Source organism: Pan troglodytes, chromosome 5, assembly GCF_028858775.2.
Source record: "Pan troglodytes isolate AG18354 chromosome 5, NHGRI_mPanTro3-v2.0_pri, whole genome shotgun sequence".
NCBI classification, from domain to species: Eukaryota; Metazoa; Chordata; class Mammalia; order Primates; family Hominidae; genus Pan; species Pan troglodytes.
The window spans coordinates 49,595,419-49,601,490 of NC_072403.2; the positions used below are offsets into that span (position 1 = coordinate 49,595,419).

Sequence of the window (6,072 nt, forward strand, 5' to 3'; positions counted from 1 at the left end):
ATAAGATATGAGGAAGCTGGCATCTATCTCTGAGACAACTGGCCAGAGAGGAGTGGAGATGGGGTCCTCGGAAGAGGGCCAGTGGGTGAGGACTACCATCAAATAAATACCCAGGCAGAATTAAGCCTCATCTTGATTTTTAAAAAGCATTTTTGTTTGTAGTGGTATATTTTCATATTTTAATTTTTTTTTTTTTTTTTTTTGAGATGGAGTCTCACTCTGTTGCCCAGGCTGGAGTGCAGTGGCATGATCTCGGCTCACTCCAACCTCTGCCTCCCGGGTTCAAGCAATTCTCCTGCCTCAGCCTCCTGAGTAGCTGGGATTACAGGCACGCACCACCACGCCCGGCTAATTTTTGTGTTTTTAGTAGAGGCAGGGTTTCACTATGTTGGTCAGGCTGGTCTCGAACTCCTGACCTCGTGATCTGCCCACCTCGGCCTCCCAAAGTGCTGGGATTACAGGCGTGAGCCACCGCACCCGGCCTTTTAAAATTTTAAGAATGTGAAAGTATATATAATGAAAAGTCTCCCTCCCCTTCTCCCCTCACCAGATTCTTATGTGGTTTCCCAGAGATATTCTAGGTATACGCAGCAAATGTATATCAACATGTTTTCACTTCCCCCACTCCCACACCCTCCCCCTTTCTTTGGTAAATATGCCATTCACAGTATTCTGCACCTAGCTTTGTATTTACTCAGCATTTGCTTAGCACTGTATTTACTTAGTGAGCATACCATGAGCAGCAAGAGCTTCCTCGTTATTTTTTCTGTTTTTTTTTTGGTTTAGTTTTGTTTTGTTTTCTTTTTCTTTTTTTGAGATGGATTCTCGCTCTGTCATCCAGGCTGGAGTACAATGGCGTGATCTCAGCTCCCTGCAAGCTTTTCCGCCTCCCGGGTTCAAGTAATTCTCCTGCCTCAGCCTCTTGAGTAGCTGGGATTACAGGCGCACTACCACCACGCCTGGCTAATTTTTGTACTTTTAGTAGAGACGAGGTTTCGCCATGTTGGCCAGATTGGTCTCAAACTCCTGACCGCAGGTGATCTGCCTGCCGCGGCATCCCAAAGTGCTGGGATTACAGGCATGAGCCACTGCACCCGGCCTCTGTTTTTGTTTTTTAATGTGTCAGTATTTTACACTGCTAAATGTACACACTTTATAGAGAAGCACAATCCTATGGTTTTTAAATAATAACAGGGAAATGGTTTAACATACTAGGGTTGGTTTGCCTAAGCCATTGCTCTCCAGCCTGGGTGACAGAGCGAGACCCTGCCTCAGAAAGAAAAGGAAAAAAAAAATGGTTTCACTGTACATAATATATGTGTGAAGTGACCATAAACACTAGAAACATCTAGAAATACTAGAACTATATTTCAGAAGAATGTAGTTTGATATTTATTGAGTATAAAATTTTCTTTTTTTTTTTTTTTGAGACAGTGTCTGAGTGCAGATCTTGGCTTACTGCAACCTCTGCCTCCTGGGCTCAGGCAACCCTTCTGCCCCAGCCTCCTGAGTAGCTGGGACTACAGGCGTGCACTATCACGCCCAGCTAATAGTATAAAAGTTTTGTGCACAGTGTAACAAATACAATTTTTACAAATCTGCTTTGAAAATGTGGTGGTCATTTCTTTGGGTTTCATACTATTTACTTCATCCATTGCATTTTAAATAGCTTTGTGTCTTGTAACAGCTCGGTTCATCTAGTCCCGGATGGAGTCTAGCTCCAGTCAGTCCACTTTTACCTGCTTGGTGAGGACACCAGAGCCTGCTTCCTCTTCCATTACTGTTATTAAGATTCCAGTTGCCAGATGTTCCTCCTCTCCAGTCAGGTCAGCTATGAGCAAAGTGTCATCAAACACGGCAAAGGAAGTTGCAGCTGGGTAAGTTCTAGTATTCAAATAACTTCTCTTCTTAACTTCTGCTAAAATAGTCTCTTTCTAGCAACTTCAGGCAACTGTACATTTTAAAAAGCTGCTTACAAAGCAAATGTGCAGGCATCCAAAATGCTTCCATAATAGGCAAATGAGAGAGGCGAATGAGATCATAGCATAGAATTCAAGCACGCTTTCCTGGAGAAATGCATAAATTCCTTTTCTGAATTATCTGTGAATTTTCAGTGATATCTTCAGTGATCTGGCTAGTGGCTTGGGTCCCTTCTCCAGGAGGTCCAGACTGAAATCTCAATGGAACACAAGGGTGGCAGAGCCCCAGTGGGAGCCACAGATCCTTTATGGAAGCATCTGTGGACGGTGCTGCAAACTCTGCTTTAACCTTACACATTACTGTAATATTTCCCAGCTTCACTAAAGGAGAACCGACTGCAGTACTAATTGAACCTGTGTTGACAGTTGTGGTTCTGAATTCACCAAGTTCTCTTTCATCAGCAAGGCAGATCTCTTTCAGAAATCTCCTGTAATTACCAGAGGTTCCGTGGTTTTGAACCCAGCTACCATCTTCCCAGTGCCAACTGTCCCCTCATTATTGTGATTTTTTACAGCTGCACGGTGTTCCACTATGTAGACGTACCAGGGTTTATTTACCCGGACTCCTGTTGTTTCACCTTGGTGTTGAACTTGCTTCCTGCTCTGTGCTGTGGTTTCCCACCATACAGTGAACCTTCAGGAAAGTCTGACGCATAGATGTGGGCTTAGGGGCAGATTGCCATAAAGCAGAGGGCTTCCGTGAGGAAAGGCTTGGGAGAACCCCCAGGTTTAGCCCTCAGAGGCGCTGAGAAGGGCTTGGCACCTTCCACAGTCTGTGGGTGGGGGCACCAGCCTTCCTACTGGGTGTTACAGGAAAGGGTAAGTCAAGGAGGCCCAAGGTCAAGAAGTCATCCAGATTGGAGATGCCCGGGTTGCTCAAATAATGGCAACATGTGGTGCCTAATTAGAAATTCAGACAAAGATAATAGTACAGGCAGAATTCAAGGTCATAGAATGCCACAGCCGGAAGGGGCCTCAGAGACCACTGAGTACTCCTCCTTAGAGTCATAATAATACAGAGTTAAAATTTATTGAGCCTTGCATGCTCTGTAGCATTCCAAGTGCTTTTTATCTATTAACTCATTTAATCCTCACACTATTTGAAGAAACCGAGATGCAAAGAAGATACAGCCAGGTTCACAAAGCCGGTACGCAAAGTGCTGGGACAAACCCCAGGAGCTTGTCTGGGGCCTATGCTCTTACCCTTCACGCATTCCACCTCTCTACACTGCTGAGGAGACTGAGCCCAGGGGGATGTCACTCAGCTCATTGGTGGCAGAGCCAGGGCTAGAACCCAGAAACCCTTTAGGTCCTCCCTCCAACACACTCACTGCCTCAGTTTGCCTGATGGGCTCGGAGGGGCCACAGCGAGGCAGGGGCAGGAGTCAGCAGGGGTGTGGCTCTGGGGATGAAGAGAATGGCTGTGATTCCGCCAGAAGAGTGGTGGGGCAGTCTGGTGCCTGCAGACAGGCAGACCCTCTGATATTACAGGTGGGTCTGGGATGTGTCTTGCAGCCCCCTGATGTTGACTCTCTCAATACTCTCTCCAACTGTGGTTTGTCCCCTTGGTGGTGTTTCTGTGGCCTGAACTGGCTCCTTGCCCTGTCTCCAGGCCCATTAGTTCCTCTCTCCCCACCTGTCATCGGCAGCATCACTTTACCAGATAAGCAGGGCCCACCCACAGTGTTTTTGGGGCAGCAGGGAGAGCATTTACTCAAGAAACACAAAGAAACCACATGCAGGGTAGAACTGTGTACACAATGAGGACTCCATAAATGCTCTCAGCGTCTCCTGCTGAGGTCTAATGATAGAGACTTGGTAGTGATGGCTTCAGGACTTTCTGACCTCATCCAAGGATGGGGCACTTTCAACTACTCTTGCTGCAGGTCTGATCACCCCGTGGGTCTGTCTCAGACCCAGAGGCCACACCCACTGCACAGGTAAAGACCCAGGGATGGAGCAGGGTGGCAGCTCCTCCCTTCCTGCCTGGGCGCTCACCAGACTTTATTTATTTATTTATTTTGAGACAGAGTCTTGCTCTTGTCCCACAGGCTGGAGTGCAATGGCGTGATCTTGGCTCACTGCAACCTCCACCTCCCGGGTTCAAGTGGTTCTCCTGCCTCAGCCTCCCAAGTAGCTGGGATTACAGGTGCCCGCCACCATGCCCAGCTAATTTTTGTATTTTTAGTAGAGACAGGGTTTCATCATGTTGGCCAGGCTGGTCTCAAACTCCTGACCTCAGGAGATCCACCCGCCTCGGCCTCCCAAAGTGCTGGGATTACAGGCGTGAGCCACCATGCCTGCTTTATTTATTTATTTATTTATTTATTTATTTTTTGACACAGAGTCTTGCTCTGTGGCCAAGGCTGGAGTGCAGTGGTGTGATCTCGGCTTACTGCAATTTCTGCCTCCCAGGTTCAAGTGATTCTCCTGCCTCAGCCTCCTGAGCAGCCGGGACTATAGGCATGCACTACCACACCCTGCTAATATTTGTATTTTTGTAGAGATGAGGTTTTTTCATGTTGGCCAAGCTGGTCTTGAACTCCTGACCTCAGGTGATCTGCCCACCTCGGCCTCCCAAAGTGCTGGGATTACCACTGTGCGTGGCCACTTCCCACACTCTTTACTGCCCATAGCTCTGCATGGCTCTGCTCATATTGGGCTGGCCTGGGGGCTGTGGGCAATTCTAGGTCATCTCAGTCCTTTTGGCACAGGGCCTGGCACGCAGTAGGCACTCATCAAGTTTGTGGGACCAATGAGTGAGGCCACCAGCCTACCATTCTGTGTCTTGGATGAAAGCTACATCATCCTCTATTCTCTGTCTGGCCCTCACCCAAGTCTCCCTCCTCCCCCTCCTCCCCCTCCTTCCCCTCTTCCCCCTCCTTCCCCTCTTCCCCCTCTCCTTCCTGACTCCCAAAGGAACTTGTAGTTTATCCAGCCTGTCTTTTTTAGTTTTAAACAGCTTTATTGAGATACAATTCACATATCTCCCAACTCACTCCCTGAAAGTGTACAATTCAGTGGTTTCAGTGTATTCACAGACTTGTGCAACTGCCACACAATCCGTTTTAGAGCGTTTTCCTCACCAGCCCATCTTTTGGCAGCACCCATTCTGCTCAGCTTTCAAACACCCACAGGTCTCCTCAACTTAGAAAGAGCCTCCCTTGACCCTGGTCTGCACTTTCTGGACATTGTGCAATATGTTTCCCTCCTTCCGTGACTAAACCACTTGAATGAGTGGTTCACACCCACTGCCTTCATTTTCTCAGAATCAGTAAACATTAGGAAAAGAATGTCTATGAGGTACGATGCAAGAGCTTTTCATATATATCATCTCATTTAATCCTCTAAACACTCTGTGAGCTGGGGATTATTTTCACTCTTTTAGAGGTGAGAAATCCAAGGCCAAGAGAAAGTGACTGGCCCAAAAGACTTGGCCAGGATTTGAACCCAGGTCTATGGGAGTCCAGAGCCAGTGCTTGCTACACTGCCTGTTGTCCCTGTGGCCAGTACAGCTGCGAGGTCCAGCTGTTGACCTTCACACTTGTCACTTGCAGGTGCTCCTTGCATCCCGTCACCCTTCAAATGACCTTCCTGTTCCAACAAGATTGGTGCCCTTCATGCTGGGTTCATTCTCTCCAAGCCTTTGTTCAAGCTGGTCCTTCCACCTGGCGCCCTTTTCCTTCCTCTTTTCTACCTTGGAATATCTGAAAATTCCCTTAAAAAAAAAAAGGTCTGGCTCAGGTCTCCGTACTTTCTCCACAAGAGCTCCCTGTATCTTTGACTCAGCCTGCCTGCTCTCTGGGCCTAAAGCTCGCTCTGTTCCTTATCTAACAGCTTGGTTTTGTTATTGAAATCAAGGCTGCAGTTTTTAATCCCCTTGGACTCTGGAACCACATTGGTACCTTTTTTTTTTTTTTTTGAGATGGAGTTTCACTTTTGTTGCCCAGGCTGGAGTGCAGTGGTGTGATCTTGGCTCACTGCAATCCCCGCCTCCCAGGTTCTAAATGACTCTCCTGCCCCAGCCTTCCAAGTAGCTGGGATTACAAGTACCCACCACCATGCCCGGCTAATTTTTGTATATTTAGCAGAG

At 47.5% G+C, this 6,072-nt stretch overlaps 1 pseudogene; it reads right to left on the minus strand.

Annotated features, from left to right (window-relative positions):
* Positions 1–1,574: 1,574 nt before the first annotated feature.
* Positions 1,575–2,450, minus strand: LOC100613753 (exosome complex component RRP43-like; annotated as a pseudogene).
* Positions 2,451–6,072: the final 3,622 nt, after the last annotated feature.